Source organism: Myxine glutinosa, chromosome 3 (assembly GCF_964187855.1).
Source record: "Myxine glutinosa chromosome 3, kmMyxGlut1.1, whole genome shotgun sequence".
Classification (NCBI taxonomy): domain Eukaryota; kingdom Metazoa; phylum Chordata; class Myxini; order Myxiniformes; family Myxinidae; genus Myxine; species Myxine glutinosa.
In genome coordinates, this window is record NC_136263.1 from 209,302,244 (window position 1) to 209,328,467 (window position 26,224).

The window sequence follows — 26,224 nt, forward strand, 5'->3', positions numbered from 1 at the left end:
CGCAAAAAATAAAGTCCTTCGGCAACGAAAATTTAACATGGGGCTTTCCTATGTAACTTTACCCCGAGGTAATTCCACCAAAAATCCCCGAAATTTCGCGGGTCCCGTTCTATTGAGTGTTAAGCTAATCTAGCGACTGCAAAATCTGAAAACAGAATTAAGATCCGACTCCCCGTTCACTCTCGAGGGCCTCCAAGAGCAAATCGCATATATTCCTAATGAAAAAACCCCGGAGTTCCTAAATCCCAAATCCCATGCCATCTGATGTCAATCCATATATCTATACCTCACTACGAACGTTATGCATCTAATGACAAGCATTAAAACCATCAAAAAATATTTTGTGACCACTTTATTTAACAAAATGAGGTGCGGCCTAGCATCTAGTCGAGACCAAGTCACCCAGGCCGACCACCCATTCCGACCCCAAATTCTTCATCGACGATAACTAAACAAAATATTATATGAATCGCACCGTACATACCTCCTTCTAGATCTTGTTCTTGTCTTGATATACTCACTCAGGCTCACCCTTCACGACTGAGTCCTCTCAGCTCTTCCAAATGGCGTCCGCTCCGCCTCGTGTCCAGTCCAACTCCGAGCTCTTCTTCTTCGAAAGACCTTCGACACTCATGGCGGGGGCGTGATGACGTCACTGCGCTTCAGTCTTAGAAAACTAAGGGCGTGATGACGTCACTGCGCTTCAGTCTTAGAAAAGTAATTTTTATCTAAGTTAATATTTTCAATAACTCCTAGAAGCGAAGTCTTAGAGAATTTCGCAATAAGAAATAGAGTCATTCGGCGACGGATATTTAACACGGTGTTTTCCTATGTAACTTTACCCTGAGGTAATTTTACCAAAAATCCCCGAAATTTCACGGGTCCAGCCCTATTGAGTGCCTGCGGCCTCTCAAGTCCCTTCACAGAGTCGGGCTAGAGTCAAGCTCAAAAGGGTTTTCTTTCCCCACTGATTCCACCAAGCCCGTTCCCTTGGCTGCGCTTTCGCTGGATAGTAGATAGGGACAGTGGGGATCTCGCTCATCCTGTTCATGCGCGTCACTTGTTAGATGACGAAATGAATGAGTTCATTCATTTTCGCTGCATGATTTTTAGGGTGACATAGTCACTTTTTCGGTCTTCGAGGCCGACCGATAGGCACAGTGTGACCAGAAGGGACGAGGTTCTCCTGACCGCGTGGCCCTCGACTCGGTGGGGTTTGTCCGCACAACGTGGGCGCATCAGGATGAACTTTAGCCGGGGAGCGTTTGGGCGCGTGGCGCCTTTGGGCGCCCCGGTCTGATACTGCCGCCCACGCGCAGAACAACTTGTGAGTGCACGTGGGTCCTGGCGGTCCCACTGGCCTAGCGCTACCATGTTTAGACAGCGAGATCCGTCCCCGGGCACCGGCACCTACTCCCGGAAGTCGAGAGAATAGCGGCGCCAGGCACGGTAGGACACACGCGGAGCCCCGGCGGACCGGGGATGCGCGAGCCTACGCGTTAGCGTGCTACGGCGGAATCAACGGCTTCGGCCATGGCCGGGCCGATATTCGGCCCGGTCGCACCGGAAATGAACTGGTTCGACGCCCGTGCTAGAGAGGTCGCGGGCGACTGAGATGTATTAACAAATTAGTTAATTAATTTGAGACGTCCGATTTCTAGTGTTTGGAAATTTGGAAGAGCTTTACCCTAGCCTTCCCTTGCGAGGGCAAGGAGGAACTTAACACTTGACACTTAAGCTTAGTTTGAAGTACACCCTGCCAGCGGCCACGGCGGGACGGCAGGGCAACCAGAAGGGACGAGGTTCTCCTGACCACGTGGCCCTCGATCTGGGAAGCGAGAGGCGTTCCATTAGTGGACGCGCCCCTCACGCCCGACTTTTGGGCGGCCCGGCAGGCCGTTTGTTTTGACGTTCCGTGACAGGCCCCGCACCCCCACCTCCGGGCCGACCGGGCGACCGGAATGAATCCCGGTGTCCCGATCCGAACCTTCAGAGCGGGCCAGCTGCACTTTCCGTCCCTGCGGTCCCAAATACCGGAACCACCCGAATACCACTTTATTCGACAAAATGAGGTGCGGCCTACAGCCTTAGAAAACTAACCCTATATAAGTCAATACCTCCAACGACACAGGCGCGCATTCGTGCCGCGTGACATGGTGACGTCATCGCGCTTTCGCCTTAAAAGATTTATTTGATATAAATTGATATTTTAATATAAGCCTTAGAAAACCAACCCTAAAGAAGTCAAATGGTCCAATAAAGGGTGATGGGAGGGTGATGGCAGGGTGATGGGAGGGTGGTGGGAGGGTGATGGCAGGGTGGTGGGAGGTTGATGGCAAGGTGATGGGAGGGTGATGGCAGGGTGATGGGAGGGTGATGGCAGGGTGATGGGAGGGTGATGGCAGGGTGATGGGAGGGTGATGGCAGGGTGGTGGGAGGGTGATGGGGCAGGGTGATGGGGCAGGGTGATGAGAGGGTGATTGGAGGGTGATGGGAGGGTGATGGCAGGGTGATGGCAGGGTGATGGGATGAGAGGGAGGAGTTTGTTTTGACGTTCCGTGACAGGCCCCGCACCCCCACCTCCGGGCCGACCGGGCGACCGGAATGAATCCCGGTGTCCCGATCCGAACCTTCAGAGCGGGCCGGTTGCACTTTCCGTCCCTGCGGTCCGAAATACCGGAACCACCCGAATACCACTTTATTCGACAAAATGAGGTGCGGCCTAGAGCCTTAGAAAACTAACCCTATATAAGTCAATACCTCCAACGACACAGGCGCGCATTCGTGCCGCGTGACGTGGTGACGTCATCGCGCTTTCGCCTTAAAAGATTTATTTGATATAAATTGATATTTTGATATAAGCCTTAGAAAACCAACCCTACAGAAGTCAAATGGTCCAATAAAGGGTGATGGGGGGGTGATGGCAGGGTGATGGGAGGGTGGTGGGAGGGTGATGGCAGGGAGGTGGGAGGGTGATGGCAAGGTGATGGGAGGGTGATGGCAGGGTGATGGCAGGGTGATGGGAGGGTGATGGCAGGGTGATGGGAGGGTGATTGCAGGGTGGTGGGAGGGTGATGGGGCATGGTGATGGGGCAGGGTGATGAGAGGGTGATGGGAGGGTGATGGGAGGGTGATGGCAGGGTAATGGCAGGGTGATGGGATGAGAGGGAGGAGTTTGTTTTGACGTTCTGTGACAGGCCCCGCACCCCCACCTCCGGGCCGACCGGGCGACCGGAATGAATCCCGGTGTCCCGATCCGAACCTTCAGAGCGGGCCGGCTGGGGAGTGCCAAGCACCCCGTACCTGCACGTTCCGTCCCTACGGTCCCAAATACCGGAACCACCCGAATATCACTTTATTCGACAAAATGAGGTGCGGCCTACAGCCTTAGAAAACCAACCCTATATAAGTCAATACCTCCAACGACACAGGCGCGCATTCGTGCCGCGTGACGTGGTGACGTCATCGCGCTTTCACCTTAAAAGATTTATTTGATATAAATTGATATTTTGATATAAGCCTTAGAAAACCAACCCTACAGAAGTCAAATGGTCCAATAAAGGGTGATGGGAGGGTGATGGCAGGGTGATGGGAGGGTGGTGGGAGGGTGATGGCAGGGTGGTGGGAGGGTGATGGCAAGGTGATGGGAGGGTGATGGCAGGGTGATGGGAGGGTGATGGCAGGGTGATGGGAGGGTGATGGCAGGGTGATGGGAGGGTGATGGGAGGGTGATGGGAGGGTGATGGGAGGGTGATGTGGGAGGGTGATGGGGGAGGGTTATGGGGCCTCCCTATAGAAGTCAGTACCTCCAACGACACAGGCGTGCATTCGTGCCGCGTGATGTGGTGACGTCATCACACTTTCACCTCAAAAGACCCATTTGATATAAGTTAATATTCTGATATAAGCTTTAGAAAACCAACCCTATATAAGTCAATACCTCCAACGATACAGGTGCGCATTCGTGCCGCGTGATGTGGTGACGTCATCGTGCTTTCACCTCAAAAGATTTATATGATATAAGTTAATATTTTGAATTACTCGGTCAATATCAGTCCGAATTTCGCCAAATTAAGGTTCCCGTTATCTACAGATACCCCTGTATCCTCCTAGAGGTGAAGTCAGGATGAATTTCGCAAAAAATAAAGTCCTTCGGCAACGAAAATTTAACATGGGGCTTTCCTATGTAACTTTATCCCGAGGTAATTCCACCAAAAATCCCCGAAATTTCGCGGGTCCCGTTCTATTGAGTGTTAAGCTAATCTAGCGACTGCAAAATCTGAAAACAGAATTAAGATCCGAGTCCCCGTTCACTCTCGAGGGCCTCCAAGAGCAAATCGCATTTATTCCTAATGAAAAAACCCCGGAGTTCCTAAATCCCAAATCCCATGCCATCCGATGTCAATCCATATATCTATACCTCACTACGAACGTTATGCATCTAATGATAAGCATTAAAACCATCAAAAAATATTTTGTGACCACTTTATTTAACAAAATGAGGTGCAGCCTAGCATCTAGTCGAGACCAAGTCACCCAGGCCGATCACCCATTCCGACCCCAAATTCCTCATCGACGATAACTAAACAATATATTATATGAATCGCACCGTACATACCACCTTCTAGATCTTGTTCTTGTTCTTGTCTTGATATACTCACTCAGGCTCACCCAACGCCTGAGTCCTCTCAGCTCTTCCAAATGGCGTCCGCTCCGCCTCGTGTCCAGTCCAACGCCGAGCTCTTCTTCTTCGAAAGATCTTCGACCCTCATGGTGGGGGCGTGATGACGTCACTGCGCTTCAGTCTTAGAAAACTAAGGGCGTGATGACGTCACTGCGCTTCAGTCTTAGAAAACTAATTTTTATATAAGTTAATATTTTCAATAACTCCTAGATGCGAAGTCTTAGAGAATTTCGCAATAAGAAATAGAGTCCTTCGGCGACGGAAATTTAACACGGTGTTTTCCTATGTAACTTTACCCTGAGGTAATTTTACCAAAAATCCCCGAAATTTCACGGGTCCAGCCCTATTGAGTGCCTGCGGCCTCTCAAGTCCCTTCACAGAGTCGGGCTAGAGTCAAGCTCAAAAGGGTTTTCTTTCCCCACTGATTCCACCAAGCCCGTTCCCTTGGCTGTGGTTTCGCTGGATAGTAGATAGGGACAGTGAGGATCTCGTTCATCCATTCATGCGCGTCACTGTTTAGATGACGAAATGAATGAGTTCATTCATTTTCACTGCATGATTTTTAGGGTGACATAGTCACTTTTTCGGTCTTCGAGGCCGACCGATAGGCACAGTGTGACCAGAAGGGACGAGGTTCTCCTGACCGCGTGGCCCTCGACTCGGTGGGGTTTGTCCGCACAACGTGGGCGCATCAGGATGAACTTTAGCCGGGGAGCGTTTGGGTGCGTGGCGCCTTTGGGCGCCCCGGTCTGATACTGCCGCCCACGCGCAGAACACCTTGTGAGTGCACGTGGGTCCCGGCGGTCCCACTGGCCTAGCGCTACCATGTTTAGACAGCAAAATCCGTCCCCGGGCACCGGTACCTACTCCCGGAAGTCGAGAGATCAGCGGCGCCAGGCACGGTAGGACACCCGCGGAGCCCCGGCGGACCAGGGATGCGCGAGCCTACGCGTTAGCGTGCTACGGTGGAATTAACGACTTCGGCCACGGCCGGCCGATACTCGGCCCAGTCGCACCGGAAATGAACTGGTTCGCCGCCCGCGCTAGAGAGGTCGCGGGTGACTGAGATGTTTTAACAAATTAGTTAATTAATTTGAGACGTCCGATTTCTAGTGTTTGGAAATTTGGAAGAGCTTGACCCTAGCCTTTCCCTTGCGAGGGCAAGGAGGAACTTAACACTTGACACTTAAGCTTAGTTTGAAGTACACCCTGCCAGCGCCCATGGCGGGACGGCAGGGCAACCAGAAGGGACGAGGTTCTCCTGACCACATGGCCCTCGATCTGGGAAGCGAGAGGCATTCCATTAGTGGACGCGCCCCTCACGCCCAACTTTTGGGCGGCCCCGGCAGGCCGTTTGTTTTGACGTTCCGTGACAGGCCCCGCACCCCCACCTCCGGGCCGACCGGGCGACCGGAATGAATCCCGGTGTCCCGATCCGAACCTTCAGAGTGGGCCGGCTGCACTTTCCGTCCCTGCGGTCCCAAATACCGGAACCACCCGCATACCACTTTATTCGACAAAATGAGGTGCGGCCTACAGCCTTAGAAAACTAACCCTATATAAGTCAATACCTCCAACGACACAGGCGCGCATTCGTGCCGCGTGACGTGGTGACGTCATCGCGCTTTCACCTTAAAAGATTTATTTGATATAAATTGATATTTTGATATAAGCCTTATAAAACCAACCCTACAGAAGTCAAATGGTCCAATAAAGGGTGATGGGAGGGTGATGGCAGGGTGATGGGAGGGTGGTGGGAGGGTGATGGCAGGGTGGTGGGAGGGTGATGGCAAGGTGATGGGAGGGTGATGGCAGGGTGATGGGAGGGTGATGGCAGGGTGATGGGAGGGTGATGGCAGGGTGATGGGAGGGTGATGGGAGGGTGATGAGAGGGTGATGGGGAGGGTGATGGGGGAGGGTGATGGGGCCTCCCTATAGAAGTCAGTACCTCCAACGACACAGGCGCGCATTCGTGACGCGTGACATGGTGACGTCATCACACTTTCACCTCAAAAGACCCATTTGATACAAGTTAATATTCTGATATAAGCTTTAGAAAACCAACCCTATATAAGTCAATACCTCCAATGACACAGGCGCGCATTCGTGCCGCGTGACATGGTGACGTCATCGCGCTTTCACCTTAAAATATTTATTTGATATAAATTGATATTTTGATATAAGCCTTAGAAAACCAACCCTATAGAAGTCAAATGGTCCAATAAAGGGTGATGGGAGGGTGATGGCAGGGTGATGGGAGGGTGATGGGAGGGTGATGGGATGGGAGGGAGGAGTTTGTTTTGTTTTGACGTTCCGTGACAGGCCCCGCACCCCCACCTCCGGGCCGACCGGGCGACCGGAATGAATCCCGGTGTCCCGATCCGAACCTTCAGAGTGGGCAGGCTGGGGAGTGCCAAGCACCCCGAACCTGCACTTTCCGTCCCTGTGGTCCCAAATACCGGAACCACCCAAATACCACTTTATTCGACAAAATGAGGTGCGGCCTACAGCCTTAGAAAACCAACCCTATATAAGTCAATACCTCCAACGATACAGGTGCGCAAAATACAAAATCCCAAAAGATTTATTTGATATAAGTTAATATTTTGAATAACTCGGTCAATATCAGTCCGAATTTCGCCAAATAAAGGTTCCCATTATCCACAGATACCCCTGTATCCTCCTAGAGGCGAAGTGAGGATGAATTTCGCAAAAAGTAAAGTCCTTCGGCAACGAAAATTTAACATGGGGCTTTCCTATGTAACTTTACCCCGAGGTAATTCCACCAAAAATCCCCGAAATTTCGCGGGTCCCGTTCTATTGAGTGTTAAGCTAATCTAGCGACTGCAAAATCTGAAAACAGAATTAAGATCCGAGTCCCCGTTCACTCTCGAGGGCCTCCAAGAGCAAATCGCATATATTCCTAATGAAAAAACCCCGGAGTTCCTAAATCCCAAATCCCATGCCATCCAATGTCAATCCATATATGTATACCTCACTACGAACGTTGTGCATCTAATGATAAGCATTAAAACCATCAAAAAATATTTTGTGACCACTTTATTTTACAAAATGAGGTGCGGCCTCGCATCTAGTCGAGACCAAGTCACCCAGGCCGACCACCCATTCCGACCCCAAATTCCTCATCGACGATAACTAAACAATATATTATATGAATCGAACCGTACATACCTCCTTCTAGATCTTGTTCTTGTCTTGATATACTCACTCAGGCTCACCCTTCACGACTGAGTCCTCTCAGCTCTTCCAAATGGCGTCCGCTCCACCTCGTGTCCAGTCAAACTCCGAGCTCTTCTTCTTCGAAAGACCTTCGACACTCATGGCGGGGGCGTGATGATGTCACTGCGCTTCAGTCTTAGAAAACTAAGGGCGTGATGACACCACTGCGCTTCAGTCTTAGAAAACTAATTTTTATATAAATTTATATTTTCAATAACTCCTAGAGGCGAAGTCGGGATGAATTTCGTAATAAAAATAAAGTCCTTCGGCGACGGAAATTTAACCCGGCGTTTTCCTATGTAACTTTACCCTGAGGTAATTTTACCAAAAATCCCCGAAATTTCACGGGTCCAGCCCTATTGAGTGCCTGCGGCCACTCAAGTCCCCCCACAGAGTCGGGCTAGAGTCAAGCTCAAAAGGGTTTTCTTTCCCCACTGATTCTGCCAAGCCCGTTCCCTTGGCTGTGGGTTCGCTGGATAGTAGATAGGGACAGTGAGGATCTCGTTCATCCATTCATGCGCGTCACTGTTTAGATGACGAAATGAATGAGTTCATTCATTTTCGCTGCATGATTTTTCGGGTGACACCGTCACAATTTCGGTCTTCGAGGCCGGCCGATAGGCAAAGTGTGACCGGAAGGGACGAGGTTCTCCTGACCACGTGGCCCTTGACTTGGTTTGTCCGCACAATGTGGGCACTTTCAGGATGAACTTTAGCCGGGGAGCGTTTGGGCGACCCAGTCTGATACTGCCGCCCACGCGCAGAACAACTTGTGAGTGCACGTGGGTCCCGGCGGTCCCACTGGCCTAGCGCTACCATGTTTAGACAGCGAACTCCGTCCCCGGGCACCGGCACCTACTCCCGGAAGTTTGAGAGATCAGCAGTGCCGGGCACGGTAGGACACCCGCGGAGCCCCGGCGGACCGGGGACGCGCGAGCCTACGCGTTAGCGTGCTACGGCGGAATCAACGGCTTCGGCCCGGAAATGAACTGGTTCGACGCCCGCGCTAGAGAGGTCGCGGGCGACTGAGATGTATTAACAAATGATTAATTAATTTGAGACGTCCGATTTCTAGTGTTTGGAAATTTGGAAGAGCTTGACCCTAGCCTTTCCCTTGCGAGGGCAAGGAGGAACTTAACACTTGACACTTAAGCTTAGTTTGAAGTACACCTTGCCAGCGCTCCCGGTGGGACGGCAGGGCAACCAGAAGGGACGAGGTTCTCCTGACCACGTGGCCCTCGATCTGGGAAGCGAGAGGCGTTCCATTAGTGGACGCGCCCCTCACGCCCGACTTTTGGGCGGCCCCGGCAGGCCGTTTGTTTTGACGTTCCGTGACAGGCCCCGCACCCCCACCTCCGGGCCGACCGGGCGACCGGAATGAATCCCGGTGTCCCGATCCGAACCTTCAGAGCGGGCCGGCTGGGGAGTGCCAAGCACCCCGTACCTGCACTTTCCGTCCCTACGGTCCCAAATACCGGAACCACCTGAATACCACTTTATTTGACAAAATGAGGTGCGGCCTACAGCCTTAGAAAACTAACCCTATATAAGTCAATACCTCCAATGACACAGGCGCGCATTCGTGCCGCGTGACGTGGTGACGTCATCGCGCTTTCACCTTAAAAGATTTATTTGATATAAATTGATATTTTGATATAAGCCTTAGAAAACCAACCCTATAGAAGTCAAATGGTCCAATAAAGGGTGATGGGAGGGTGATGGCAGGGTCATGGGAGGGTGATGGCAGGGTGATGGGAGGGTGATGGCAGGGTGATGGGGGAGGGTGATGGGGGAGGGTGATGGGAGGGTGATGGGAGGGTGATGGCAGGGTGATGGGAGGGTGATGGCAGGGTGATGGGAGGGTGATGGCAGGGTGATGGCATTTTATTTCCACCACTTCAAATCGACCGAATTTCACCAAATAAGATACCACACTCGCTGCACTGATGTCATTTTTACGGCAAAAGTGAAAACAGATTTTAATTTGGAAATAAAAGGAAAGCGTGCACAATGGAATCATTCGTGCCGCGTGACACGGTGACGTCATCGCGTTTCCACCTTAAAAGACTTATTTGATATAAGTTAATATCCTGATATAAGCCTTAGAAAACCAACCCTATAGAAGTCAAATGGTCCAATAAAGGGTGATGGGAGGGTGATGGGGGAGGGTGATGGGAGGGTGATGGGAGGGTGAAGGCAGGGTGATGGGAGGGTGATGGCAGGGTGATGGGAGGGTGATGGCAGGGTGATGGCATTTTATTTTCACCACTTCAAATCGACCGAATTTCACCAAATAAGATACCACACTCGCTGCACTGATGTCATTTTTACGGCAAAAGTGAAAACAGATTTTAATTTGGAAATAAAACGAAAGCGTGCACAATGGAATCATTCGTGCCGCGTGACACGGTGACGTCATCGCGTTTCCACCTTAAAAGACTTATTTGATATAAGTTAATCTTTTGATATAAGCCTTAGAAAACCAACCCTATAGAAGTCAAATGGTCCAATAAAGGGTGATGGGAGGGTGATGGGAGGGTGATGGGAGGGTGATGGCAGGGTGATGGCAGGGTGATGGGAGGGAGATGGCAGGGTGATGGGGGAGGGTGATGGGGGAGGGTGATGGGGCCTCCCTGTAGAGGTCAGTGCCTCCAACGACGCAGGCGCGCGTTCGTGCCGCGTGGCGTGGTGGCGTCGTCGCGCTTTCGCCTCGGAGGACCCATTTGATGTGAGTTGGTATTCTGATATAGGCCTTAGAAAACTGGCCCTGTATAGGTCGGTACCTCCAGCGATGCAGGTGCGCATTCGTGCTGCGTGGCGTGGTGGCGTCGTCGCGCTTTCACCTCGGGAGATTTATTTGATGTAGGTTGATATTTTGAATAACTCGGTCAATATCAGTCCGAGTTTCACCAGGTGGAGGTTCCCGTTGTCCACAGGTGCCCCTGTGTCCTCCTAGAGGCGAAGTCAGGATGAATTTCGCAGGGGATGGAGTCCTTCGGCAACGAAAATTTGGCATGGGGCTTTCCTATGTAACTTTACCCCGGGGTAATTCCACCAAAAATCCCCGAAATTTCGCGGGTCCCGTTCTATTCAGTGTTGAGCTGGTCTGGCGACTGCGGAATCTGAGAGCAGAATTGGGATCCGAGTCCCCGTTCGCTCTCGGGGGCCTCCAGGAGCGGATCGCATGTATTCCTGGTGAAGAGGCCCCGGAGTTCCTGGATCCCAGATCCCATGCCATCCGATGTCAATCCATATGTCTGTGCCTCACTACGAGCGTTGTGCATCTAATGATGGGCATTGGAGCCATCGAAGGGTATTTTGTGACCACTTTGTTTAGCAGGGTGAGGTGCGGCCTAGCATCTAGTCAAGCCCAAGTCACCCAGGACTCTAGCCCGACTCTGTGAAGGGACTTGAGAGGCCGCAGCCACTCAATAGGGCTGGACCCGTGAAATATCGGGGATTTTTGGTAAAATTACCTCAGGGTAAAGTTACATAGGAAAACACCGTGTTAAATTTCCGTCACCGAAGGACTCTATTTCTTATTGCGAAATTCTCTAAGACTTCGCCTCTAGGAGTTATTGAAAATATTAACTTATATAAAAATTAGTTTTCTAAGACTGAAGCGCAGTGACGTCATCACGCCCTTAGATTTCTAAGACTGAAGCGCAGTGACGTCATCACGCCCCCACCATGAGTGTCGAAGGTCTTTCGAAGAAGAAGAGCTCGGAGTTGGACTGGACACGAGGCGGAGCGGACGCCATTTGGAAGAGCTGAGAGGACTCAGTCGTGATAGGGTGAGCCTGAGTGAGTATATCAAGACAAGAACAAGATCTAGAAGGAGGTATGTACGGTGCGATTCATATAATATATTGTTTAGTTATCGTCGATGAGGAATTTGGGGTCGGAATGGGTGGTCGGCCTGGGTGACTTGGTCTCGACTAGATGCTAGGCGCACCTCATTTTGTTAAATAAAGTGGTCACAAAATATTTTTTGATGGTTTTAATGCTTATCATTAGATGCATAACTTTCGTAGTGAGGTATAGATATATGGATTGACATCGGATGGCATGGGATTTGGGATTTAGGAACTCCGGGGTTTTTTCATTAGGAATATATGCGATTTGCTCTTGGAGGCCCTCGAGAGTGAATGGGGACTCGGATCTTAATTCTGTTTTCAGATTTTGCAGTCGCTAGATTAGCTTAACACTCAATAGAACGGGACCCGCGAAATTTCGGGGATTTTTGGTGGAATTACCTCGGGGTAAAGTTACATAGGAAAGCCCCATGTTAAATTTTCGTTGCCGAAGGACTTTATTTTTTGCGAAATTCATCCTGACTTCACCTCTAGGAGGATACAGGGGTATCTGTGGATAACGGGAACCTTAATTTGGCGAAATTCGGACTGATATTGACCGAGTAATTCAAAATATTAACTTATATCAAATAAATCTTTTGAGGTGAAAGCGCGATGACGTCACCACGTCACGCGGCACGAATGCGCACCTGTATCGTTGGAGGTATTGACTTATATAGGGTTGGTTTTCTAAAGCTTATATCAGAATATTAACTTATATCAAATGGGTCTTTTGAGGTGAAAGTGTGATGACGTCACCACGTCATGCGGCACGAATGCGCGCCTGTGTCGTTGGAGGTACTGACTTATATAGGGAGGCCCCATCACCCTCCCCCATCACCCTCCCCCATCACCCTGCCATCACCCTCCCATCACCCTGCCATCACCCTCCCATCACCCTCCCATCACCCTCCCATCACGCTCCCTTCACCCTTTATTGGACCATTTGACTTCTATAGGGTTGGTTTTCTAAGGCTTATATCAGGATATTAACTTATATCAAATAAGTCTTTTAAGGTGAAAGCGCGATGACGTCACCACGTCACGCGGCACGAATTGCTGCCTGTATCGTTGGAGGTATTGACTTATATAGGGTTGGTTTTCTAAGGCTTATATCAGAATATTAACTTCTATCAAATGGGTCTTTTGAGGTGAAAGTGTGATGACGTCACCACGTCACGCGGCACGAATGCGCGCCTGTGTCGTTGGAGGTACTGACTTCTATAGGGAGGCCCCATCACCCTCCCCCATCACCCTCCCCCATCACCCTGCCATCACCCTCCCATCACCCTGCCATCACCCTCCCATCACCTTCCCATCACCCTCCCATCACCGTTTATTGGACCATTTGACTTCTATAGGGTTAGTTTTCTAAGGCTTATATCAAAATAAGTCTTTTAAGGTGGAAACGCAATGACGTCACCGCGTCACGCGGCACGAATGATTCCATTGTGCACGCTTTCGTTTTATTTCCAAATTAAAATCTGTTTTCACTTTTGCCTTAAAAATGACATCAGTGCAGCGAGTGTGGTATCTTATTTGGTGAAATTCGGTCGATTTGAAGTGGTGAAAATAAAATGTGATCGTGGAAAATCGTAGCGAGGGGCCATTTTGAATCGGTTTTCGATTATTGCACCGGATTATTGCACCCTCCCATCACCCTGCCATCACCCTCCCACCACCCTGCCATCACCCTCCCACCACCCTCCCATCACCCTGCCATCACCCTCCCATCACCCTCCCATCACCCTTTATTGGACCATTTGACTTCTGTAGGGTTGGTTTTCTAAGGCTTATATCAAAATATCAATTTATATCAAATAAATATTTTAAGGTGAAAGCGCGATGACGTCACCACGTCACGCGGCATGAATGCGCGCCTGTGTCGTTGGAGGTATTGACTTATATAGGGTTGGTTTTCTAAGGCTGTAGGCCGCACCTCATTTTGTCGAATAAAGTGGTATTCGGGTGGTTCCGGTATTTGGGACCGCAGGGACGGAAAGTGCAGGTACGGGGGTGCATGGCACTCCCCAGCCGGCCCGCTCTGAAGGTTCGGATCGGGACACTGGGATTCACTCCGGTCGCCCGGTCGGCCCGGAGGAGGGGGTGCGGGGCCTGTCACGGAACGTCAAAACAAACGGCCTGCCGGGGCCGCCCAAAAGTCGGGCATGAGGGGCGCGTCCACTAATGGAACGCCTCTCGTTTCCCAGATCGAGGGCCACATGGTCAGGAGAACCTCGTCCCTTCTGGTTGCCCTGCCGTCCCACCGGGAGCGCTGGCAGGGTGTACTTCAAACTAAGCTTAAGTGTCAAGTGTTAAGTTCCTCCTTGCCCTCGCAAGGGAAAGGCTAGGGTCAAGCTCTTCCAAATTTCCAAACACTAGGAATCGGACGTCTCAAATTAATTAACTAATTTGTTAATACATCTCAGTCGCCCGCGACCTCTCTAGCGCGGGCGTCGAACCAGTTCATTTCCGGGCGACCGGGCCGAGTATCGGCTCGGCCGTGGCCAAAGCCGTTGATGCCGCCATAGCACGCTAACGCGTAGGCTCGCGCATCCCTGGTCCGCCGGGGCTCCGCGGGTGTCCTACCGTGCCTGGCGCCGCTATTCTCTCGACTTCCGGGAGTAGTTGCCGGTGCCCGGGGACGGATCTCGCTGTCTAACCATGGTAGCGCTAGGCCAGTGGGACCGCCGGGACCCACGTGCACTCACAAGTTGTTATGCGCGTGGGCGGCAGTATCAGACCGGGGCGCCCAAAGGCGCCACGCGCCCAAACGCTCCCCGGCTAAAGTTCATCCTGATGCGCCCACGTTGTGCGGACAAACCCCACCGAGTCGAGGGCCACGCGGTCAGGAGAACCTCGTCCCTTCTGGTCACACTGTGCCTATCGGTCGGCCTCGAAGACCGAAAAAGTGACTATGTCACCCTAAAAATCATGCAGCGAAAATGAATGAACTCATTCATTTCGTCATCTAACAAGTGACGCGCATGAACAGGATGAGCGAGCTCCCCACCGTCCCTATCTACTATCCAGCGAAACACAGCCAAGGGAACGGGCTTGGTGGAATCAGTGGGGAAAGAAAACCCTTTTGAGCTTGACTCTAGCCCGACTCTGTGAAGGGACTTGAGAGGCTGCAGGCACTCAATAGGGCTGGACCCGTGAAATTTCGGGGATTTTTGGTAAAATTACCTCAGGGTAAAGTTACATAGGAAAACACCGTGTTAAATTTCCATCGCCGAAGGACTCTATTTCTTATTGCGAAATTCTCTAAGACTTCGCCTCTAGGAGTTATTGAAAATATTAAGTTATATAAAAATTAGTTTTCTAAGACTGAAGCGCAGTGACGTCATCACGCCCTTAGTTTTCTAAGACTGAAGCGCAGTGACGTCATCACGCCCCCGCCAATATTAACTTATATAAAAATTAGTTTTCTAAGACTGAAGCGCAGTGACGTCATCACGCCCTTAGTTTTCTAAGACTGAAGCGCAGTGACGTCATCACGCCCTTAGTTTTCTAAGACTGAAGCGCAGTGACGTCATCACGCCCCCGCCATGAGTGTCGAAGGTCTTTCGAAGAAGAAGAGCTCGGAGTTGGACTGGACACGAGGCGGAGCGGACGCCATTTGGAAGAGCTGAGAGGACTCGGTCGTGATAGGGTGAGCCTGAGTGAGTATATCAAGACAAGAACAAGATCTAGAAGGAGGTATGTACGGTGCGATTCATATAATATATTGTTTAGTTATCGTCGATGAGGAATTTGGGGTCGGAATGGGTGGTCGGCCTGGGTGACTTGGTCTCGACTAGATGCTAGGCCGCACCTCATTTTGTTAAATAAAGTGGTCACAAAATATTTTTTGATGGTTTTAATGCTTATCATTAGATGCATAACGTTCGTAGTGAGGTATGGATATATGGATTGACATCGGATGGCATGGGATTTGGGATTTAGGAACTCCGGGGTTTTTTCATTAGGAATATATGCGATTTGCTCTTGGAGGCCCTCGAGAGTGAACGGGGACTCGGATCTTAATTCTGTTTTCAGATTTTGCAGTCGCTAGATTAGCTTAACACTCAATAGAACGGGACCCGCGAAATTTCCGGGATTTTTGGTGGAATTACCTCGGGGTAAAGTTACATAGGAAAGCCCCATGTTAAATTTTCGTTGCCGAAGGACTTTATTTTTTGCGAAATTCATCCTGACTTCGCCTCTAGGAGGATACAGGGGTATCTGTGGATAATGGGAACCTTTATTTGGCGAAATTTGGACTGATATTGACCGAGTTATTCAAAATATTAACTTATATCAAATAAATCTTTTGAGGTGAAAGCGTGATGACGTCACCACGTCACGCGGCACGAATGCACACCTGTATCGTTGGAGGTATTGACTTATATAGGGTAGGTTTTCTAAGGCTTATATCAGAATATTAACTTATATCAAATGGGTCTTTTGAGGTGAAAGTGTGATGACGTCACCACGTCACGCGGCACGAATGCGCGCCTGTGTCGTTGGAGGTACTGACTTCTATAGGGAGGCCCCATCACCCTCCCCCATCACCCTCCCCCATCACCCTCCCCCATCACCCTGGCATCACCCTCCTATCATCCTCCCATCACCCTGCCCCATCACCCTCCCCCATCACCCTCCCCCATCACCCTCCCCCATCACCCTGCCATCACCCTCCCATCACCCTGCCATCACCCTCCCATCACCCTGCCATCACCCTCCCATCACCCTCCCATCACCCTGCCATCACCCTCCCACCACCCTGCCATCACCCTCCCACCACCCTCCCCCATCACCCTGCCATCACCCTCCCATCACCCTGCCATCACCCTCCCATCACCCTGCCATCACCCTCCCATCACCCTTTATTGGACCATTTGACTTCTATAGGGTTGGTTTTCTTAGGCTTATATCAAAATATCAATTTATATCAAATAAATCTTTTAAGGTGAAAGCGCGATGACGTCACCACGTCACGCGGCACGAATGCGCGCCTGTATCGTTGGAGGTATTGACTGATATAGGATTAGTTTTCTAAGGCTGTAGGCCGCACCTCATTTTGTCGAATAAAGTGGTATGCGGGTGGTTCCGGTATTTGGGACCGTAGGGACGGAAAGTGCAGGTACGGGGTGCTTGGCACTCCCCAGCCGGCCCGCTCTGAAGGTTCGGATCGGGACACCGGGATTCATTCCGGTCGCCCGGTCGGCCCGGAGGTGGGGGTGCGGGGCCTGTCACGGAACGTCAAAACAAACTCCTCCCTCCCATCCCATCACCCTCCCATCACCCTCCCATCACCCTCCCATCACCCTCCCCCATCACCCTCCCATCACCCTGCCCCATCACCCTGCCCCATCACCCTCCCCCATCACCCTGCCATCACCCTCCCATCACCCTGCCATCACCCTCCCATCACCCTGCCATCACCCTCCCATCAACCTGCCATCACCCTCCCATCACCCTGCCATCACCCTCCCATCACCTTGCCATCACCCTCCCACCACCCTGCCATCACCCTCCCACCACCCTCCCATCACCCTGTCATCACCCTCCCATCACCCTGCCATCACCCTCCCATCACCCTGCCATCACCCTCCCATCACCCTGCCATCACCCTCCCATCACCCTGCCATCACCCTCCCATCACCCTGCCATCACCCTCCCATCACCCTGCCATCACCCTCCCATCACCATGCCATCACCCTCCCACCACTCTGCCATCACCCTCCCACCACCCTCCCATCACCCTCCCACCACCCTCCCCCATCACCCTGCCATCACCCTCCCATCACCCTGACATCACCCTCCCATCACCCTGCCATCACCCTCCCATCACCCTTTATTGGACCATTTGACTTCTATAGGGTTGGTTTTCTAAGGCTTATATCAAAATATCAATTTATATCAAATAAATCTTTTAAGGTGAAAGCGCGATGACGTCACCACGTCACGCGGCACGAATGCGCGTCTGTGTCGTTGGAGGTACTGACCTCCATAGGGAGGCCCCATCACCCTCCCCCATCACCCTCCCCCATCACCCTCCCCCATCACCCTCCCATCACCCTGCCATCACCCTCCCATCACCCTGCCATCACCCTCCCATCACCCTGCCATCACCCTCCCACCACCCTCTCATTGGAGGTATTGACTTATATAGGGTTGGTTTTCTAAGGCTGTAGGCCGCACCTCATTTTGTCGAATAAAGTGGTATGCGGGCGGTTCCGGTATTTGGGACCACAGGGACGGAAAGTGCAGCCGGCCCGCTCTGAAGGTTCGGATCGGGACACCGGGATTCATTCCGGTCGCCCGGTCGGCCCGGAGGTGGGGGTGCGGGGCCTGTCACGGAACGTCAAAACAAACGGCCTGCCGGGGCCGCCCAAAAGTCGGGCGTGAGGGGCGCGTCCACTAATGGAACGCCTCTCGCTTCCCAGATCGAGGGCCACGTGGTCAGGAGAACCTCGTCCCTTCTGGTTGCCCTGCCATCCCACCGGGAGCGCTGGCAGGGTGTACTTCAAACTAAGCTTAAGTGTCAAGTGTTACGTTCCTCCTTGCCCTCGCAAGGGAAAGGCTAGGGTCAAGCTCTTCCAAATTTCCAAACACTAGGAATCGGACATCTCAAATTAATTAATTAATTTGTTAACACATCTCAGTCGCCCGCGACCTCTCTAGCGCGGGCGTCGAACTAGTTCATTCCCGGTGCGGCCGGGCCGAATATCTGCCCGGACGTGGCTGAAGCCGTTGATTCCGTCGTAGCCCGCTAACGCGTAGGCTCGCGCGTCCCCGGTCCGCCTGGGCTCCGCGGGTGCCCTACCGTGCCCGGCACTGCTGATCTCTCTTGCTTCCGGCAGTAGGTGCCGGTGCCCGGGGACGGAGTTCACTGTCTAAACATGGTAGCGCTAGGCCAGTGGGACCGCCGGGACCCACGTGCACTCACAAGTTGTTCTGCGCGTGGGCGGCAGTATCAGACTGGGGCGCCCAAACGCTCCCCGGCTAAAGTTCATCCTGAAAGCGCCCACATTGTGTGGACAAACCAAGTCAAGGGCCACGTGGTCAGGAGAACCTCGTCCCTTCCGGTCACACTGTGCCTATCGGCCGGCCTCGAAGACCGAAATTGTGACGGTGTCACCCGAAAAATCATGCAGCGAAAATGAATGAACTCATTCATTTTGTCATCTAAACAGTGACGCGCATGAATGGATGAACGAGATCCTCACTGTCCCTATCTACTATCCAGTGAAGCCACAGCCAAGGGAACGGGCTTGGCGGAATCAGTGGGGAAAGAAAACCCTTTTGAGCTTGACTCTAGCCTGACTCTGTGAAGGGACTTGAGAGGCCGCAGGCACTCAATAGGGCTGGACCCGTGAAATTTCGGGGATTTTTGGTAAAATTACCTCAGGGTAAAGTTACATAGGAAAACACCGTGTTAAATTTCCGTCGCCGAAGGACTCTATTTCTTATTGCGAAATTCTCTAAGACCGCCTCTAGGAGTTATTGAAAATATTAACTTATATAAAAATTAGTTTTCTAAGACTGAAGCGCAGTGACGTCATCACGCCCTTAGTTTTCTTAGACTGAAGCGCAGTGACGTCATCACGCCCCCGCCATGAGGGTCAAAGGTCTTTCGAAGAAGAAGAGCTCGGAGTTGGACTGGACACGAGGCGGATGCGGACGCCATTTGGAAGAGCTGAGAGGACTCAGTCGTGATAGGGTGAGCCTGAGTGAGTATATCAAGACAAGAACAAGATCTAGAAGGAGGTATGTACGGTGCGATTCATATAATATATTGTTTAGTTATCGTCGATGAGGAATTTGGGGTCGGAATGGGTGGTCGGCCTGGGTGACTTGGTCTCGACTAGATGCTAGGCGCACCTCATTTTGTTAAATAAAGTGGTCACAAAATATTTTTTGATGGTTTTAATGCTTATCATTAGATGCATAACTTTCGTAGTGAGGTATAGATATATGGATTGACATCGGATGGCATGGGATTTGGGATTTAGGAACTCCGGGGTTTTTTCATTAGGAATATATGCGATTTGCTCTTGGAGGCCCTCGAGAGTGAATGGGGACTCGGATCTTAATTCTGTTTTCAGATTTTGCAGTCGCTAGATTAGCTTAACACTCAATAGAACGGGACCCGCGAAATTTCGGGGATTTTTGGTGGAATTACCTCGGGGTAAAGTTACATAGGAAAGCCCCATGTTAAATTTTCGTTGCCGAAGGACTTTATTTTTTGCGAAATTCATCCTGACTTCACCTCTAGGAGGATACAGGGGTATCTGTGGATAACGGGAACCTTAATTTGGCGAAATTCGGACTGATATTGACCGAGTAATTCAAAATATTAACTTATATCAAATAAATCTTTTGAGGTGAAAGCGCGATGACGTCACCACGTCACGCGGCACGAATGCGCACCTGTATCGTTGGAGGTATTGACTTATATAGGGTTGGTTTTCTAAAGCTTATATCAGAATATTAACTTATATCAAATGGGTCTTTTGAGGTGAAAGTGTGATGACGTCACCACGTCATGCGGCACGAATGCGCGCCTGTGTCGTTGGAGGTACTGACTTATATAGGGAGGCCCCATCACCCTCCCCCATCACCCTCCCCCATCACCCTGCCATCACCCTCCCATCACCCTGCCATCACCCTCCCATCACCCTCCCATCACCCTCCCATCACGCTCCCTTCACCCTTTATTGGACCATTTGACTTCTATAGGGTTGGTTTTCTAAGGCTTATATCAGGATATTAACTTATATCAAATAAGTCTTTTAAGGTGAAAGCGCGATGACGTCACCACGTCACGCGGCACGAATTGCTGCCTGTATCGTTGGAGGTATTGACTTATATAGGGTTGGTTTTCTAAGGCTTATATCAGAATATTAACTTCTATCAAATGGGTCTTTTGAGGTGAAAGTGTGATGACGTCACCACGTCACGCGGCACGAATGCGCGCCTGTGTCGTTGGAGGTACTGACTTCTATAGGGAGGCCCCATCACCCTCCCCCATCACCCTCCCCCATCACCCTGCCATCACCCTCCCATCACCCTGCCATCACCCTCCCATCACCTTCCCATCACCCTCCCATCACCGTTTATTGGACCATTTGACTTCTATAGGGTTAGTTTTCTAAGGCTTATATCAAAATAAGTCTTTTAAGGTGGAAACGCAATGACGTCACCGCGTCACGCGGCACGAATGATTCCATTGTGCACGCTTTCGTTTTATTTCCAAATTAAAATCTGTTTTCACTTTTGCCTTAAAAATGACATCAGTGCAGCGAGTGTGGTATCTTATTTGGTGAAATTCGGTCGATTTGAAGTGGTGAAAATAAAATGTGATCGTGGAAAATCGTAGCGAGGGGCCATTTTGAATCGGTTTTCGATTATTGCACCGGATTATTGCACCCTCCCATCACCCTGCCATCACCCTCCCACCACCCTGCCATCACCCTCCCACCACCCTCCCATCACCCTGCCATCACCCTCCCATCACCCTCCCATCACCCTTTATTGGACCATTTGACTTCTGTAGGGTTGGTTTTCTAAGGCTTATATCAAAATATCAATTTATATCAAATAAATATTTTAAGGTGAAAGCGCGATGACGTCACCACGTCACGCGGCACGAATGCGCGCCTGTGTCGTTGGAGGTATTGACTTATATAGGGTTGGTTTTCTAAGGCTGTAGGCCGCACCTCATTTTGTCGAATAAAGTGGTATTCGGGTGGTTCCGGTATTTGGGACCGCAGGGACGGAAAGTGCAGGTACGGGGGTGCATGGCACTCCCCAGCCGGCCCGCTCTGAAGGTTCGGATCGGGACACTGGGATTCACTCCGGTCGCCCGGTCGGCCCGGAGGAGGGGGTGCGGGGCCTGTCACGGAACGTCAAAACAAACGGCCTGCCGGGGCCGCCCAAAAGTCGGGCATGAGGGGCGCGTCCACTAATGGAACGCCTCTCGTTTCCCAGATCGAGGGCCACATGGTCAGGAGAACCTCGTCCCTTCTGGTTGCCCTGCCGTCCCACCGGGAGCGCTGGCAGGGTGTACTTCAAACTAAGCTTAAGTGTCAAGTGTTAAGTTCCTCCTTGCCCTCGCAAGGGAAAGGCTAGGGTCAAGCTCTTCCAAATTTCCAAACACTAGGAATCGGACGTCTCAAATTAATTAACTAATTTGTTAATACATCTCAGTCGCCCGCGACCTCTCTAGCGCGGGCGTCGAACCAGTTCATTTCCGGGCGACCGGGCCGAGTATCGGCTCGGCCGTGGCCAAAGCCGTTGATGCCGCCATAGCACGCTAACGCGTAGGCTCGCGCATCCCTGGTCCGCCGGGGCTCCGCGGGTGTCCTACCGTGCCTGGCGCCGCTATTCTCTCGACTTCCGGGAGTAGTTGCCGGTGCCCGGGGACGGATCTCGCTGTCTAACCATGGTAGCGCTAGGCCAGTGGGACCGCCGGGACCCACGTGCACTCACAAGTTGTTATGCGCGTGGGCGGCAGTATCAGACCGGGGCGCCCAAAGGCGCCACGCGCCCAAACGCTCCCCGGCTAAAGTTCATCCTGATGCGCCCACGTTGTGCGGACAAACCCCACCGAGTCGAGGGCCACGCGGTCAGGAGAACCTCGTCCCTTCTGGTCACACTGTGCCTATCGGTCGGCCTCGAAGACCGAAAAAGTGACTATGTCACCCTAAAAATCATGCAGCGAAAATGAATGAACTCATTCATTTCGTCATCTAACAAGTGACGCGCATGAACAGGATGAGCGAGCTCCCCACCGTCCCTATCTACTATCCAGCGAAACACAGCCAAGGGAACGGGCTTGGTGGAATCAGTGGGGAAAGAAAACCCTTTTGAGCTTGACTCTAGCCCGACTCTGTGAAGGGACTTGAGAGGCTGCAGGCACTCAATAGGGCTGGACCCGTGAAATTTCGGGGATTTTTGGTAAAATTACCTCAGGGTAAAGTTACATAGGAAAACACCGTGTTAAATTTCCATCGCCGAAGGACTCTATTTCTTATTGCGAAATTCTCTAAGACTTCGCCTCTAGGAGTTATTGAAAATATTAAGTTATATAAAAATTAGTTTTCTAAGACTGAAGCGCAGTGACGTCATCACGCCCTTAGTTTTCTAAGACTGAAGCGCAGTGACGTCATCACGCCCCCGCCAATATTAACTTATATAAAAATTAGTTTTCTAAGACTGAAGCGCAGTGACGTCATCACGCCCTTAGTTTTCTAAGACTGAAGCGCAGTGACGTCATCACGCCCTTAGTTTTCTAAGACTGAAGCGCAGTGACGTCATCACGCCCCCGCCATGAGTGTCGAAGGTCTTTCGAAGAAGAAGAGCTCGGAGTTGGACTGGACACGAGGCGGAGCGGACGCCATTTGGAAGAGCTGAGAGGACTCGGTCGTGATAGGGTGAGCCTGAGTGAGTATATCAAGACAAGAACAAGATCTAGAAGGAGGTATGTACGGTGCGATTCATATAATATATTGTTTAGTTATCGTCGATGAGGAATTTGGGGTCGGAATGGGTGGTCGGCCTGGGTGACTTGGTCTCGACTAGATGCTAGGCCGCACCTCATTTTGTTAAATAAAGTGGTCACAAAATATTTTTTGATGGTTTTAATGCTTATCATTAGATGCATAACGTTCGTAGTGAGGTATGGATATATGGATTGACATCGGATGGCATGGGATTTGGGATTTAGGAACTCCGGGGTTTTTTCATTAGGAATATATGCGATTTGCTCTTGGAGGCCCTCGAGAGTGAACGGGGACTCGGATCTTAATTCTGTTTTCAGATTTTGCAGTCGCTAGATTAGCTTAACACTCAATAGAACGGGACCCGCGAAATTTCCGGGATTTTTGGTGGAATTACCTCGGGGTAAAGTTACATAGGAAAGCCCCATGTTAAATTTTCGTTGCCGAAGGACTTTATTTTTTGCGAAATTCATCCTGACTTCGCCTCTAGGAGGATACAGGGGTATCTGTGGATAATGGGAACCTTTATTTGGCGAAATTTGGACTGATATTGACCGAGTTATTCAAAATATTAACTTATATCAAATAAATCTTTTGAGGTGAAAGCGTGATGACGTCACCACGTCACGCGGCACGAATGCACACCTGTATCGTTGGAGGTATTGACTTATATAGGGTAGGTTTTCTAAGGCTTATATCAGAATATTAACTTATATCAAATGGGTCTTTTGAGGTGAAAGTGTGATGACGTCACCACGTCACGCGGCACGAATGCGCGCCTGTGTCGTTGGAGGTACTGACTTCTATAGGGAGGCCCCATCACCCTCCCCCATCACCCTCCCCCATCACCCTCCCCCATCACCCTGGCATCACCCTCCTATCATCCTCCCATCACCCTGCCCCATCACCCTCCCCCATCACCCTCCCCCATCACCCTCCCCCATCACCCTGCCATCACCCTCCCATCACCCTGCCATCACCCTCCCATCACCCTGCCATCACCCTCCCATCACCCTCCCATCACCCTGCCATCACCCTCCCACCACCCTGCCATCACCCTCCCACCACCCTCCCCCATCACCCTGCCATCACCCTCCCATCACCCTGCCATCACCCTCCCATCACCCTGCCATCACCCTCCCATCACCCTTTATTGGACCATTTGACTTCTATAGGGTTGGTTTTCTTAGGCTTATATCAAAATATCAATTTATATCAAATAAATCTTTTAAGGTGAAAGCGCGATGACGTCACCACGTCACGCGGCACGAATGCGCGCCTGTATCGTTGGAGGTATTGACTGATATAGGATTAGTTTTCTAAGGCTGTAGGCCGCACCTCATTTTGTCGAATAAAGTGGTATGCGGGTGGTTCCGGTATTTGGGACCGTAGGGACGGAAAGTGCAGGTACGGGGTGCTTGGCACTCCCCAGCCGGCCCGCTCTGAAGGTTCGGATCGGGACACCGGGATTCATTCCGGTCGCCCGGTCGGCCCGGAGGTGGGGGTGCGGGGCCTGTCACGGAACGTCAAAACAAACTCCTCCCTCCCATCCCATCACCCTCCCATCACCCTCCCATCACCCTCCCATCACCCTCCCCCATCACCCTCCCATCACCCTGCCCCATCACCCTGCCCCATCACCCTCCCCCATCACCCTGCCATCACCCTCCCATCACCCTGCCATCACCCTCCCATCACCCTGCCATCACCCTCCCATCAACCTGCCATCACCCTCCCATCACCCTGCCATCACCCTCCCATCACCTTGCCATCACCCTCCCACCACCCTGCCATCACCCTCCCACCACCCTCCCATCACCCTGTCATCACCCTCCCATCACCCTGCCATCACCCTCCCATCACCCTGCCATCACCCTCCCATCACCCTGCCATCACCCTCCCATCACCCTGCCATCACCCTCCCATCACCCTGCCATCACCCTCCCATCACCCTGCCATCACCCTCCCATCACCATGCCATCACCCTCCCACCACTCTGCCATCACCCTCCCACCACCCTCCCATCACCCTCCCACCACCCTCCCCCATCACCCTGCCATCACCCTCCCATCACCCTGACATCACCCTCCCATCACCCTGCCATCACCCTCCCATCACCCTTTATTGGACCATTTGACTTCTATAGGGTTGGTTTTCTAAGGCTTATATCAAAATATCAATTTATATCAAATAAATCTTTTAAGGTGAAAGCGCGATGACGTCACCACGTCACGCGGCACGAATGCGCGTCTGTGTCGTTGGAGGTACTGACCTCCATAGGGAGGCCCCATCACCCTCCCCCATCACCCTCCCCCATCACCCTCCCCCATCACCCTCCCATCACCCTGCCATCACCCTCCCATCACCCTGCCATCACCCTCCCATCACCCTGCCATCACCCTCCCACCACCCTCTCATTGGAGGTATTGACTTATATAGGGTTGGTTTTCTAAGGCTGTAGGCCGCACCTCATTTTGTCGAATAAAGTGGTATGCGGGCGGTTCCGGTATTTGGGACCACAGGGACGGAAAGTGCAGCCGGCCCGCTCTGAAGGTTCGGATCGGGACACCGGGATTCATTCCGGTCGCCCGGTCGGCCCGGAGGTGGGGGTGCGGGGCCTGTCACGGAACGTCAAAACAAACGGCCTGCCGGGGCCGCCCAAAAGTCGGGCGTGAGGGGCGCGTCCACTAATGGAACGCCTCTCGCTTCCCAGATCGAGGGCCACGTGGTCAGGAGAACCTCGTCCCTTCTGGTTGCCCTGCCATCCCACCGGGAGCGCTGGCAGGGTGTACTTCAAACTAAGCTTAAGTGTCAAGTGTTACGTTCCTCCTTGCCCTCGCAAGGGAAAGGCTAGGGTCAAGCTCTTCCAAATTTCCAAACACTAGGAATCGGACATCTCAAATTAATTAATTAATTTGTTAACACATCTCAGTCGCCCGCGACCTCTCTAGCGC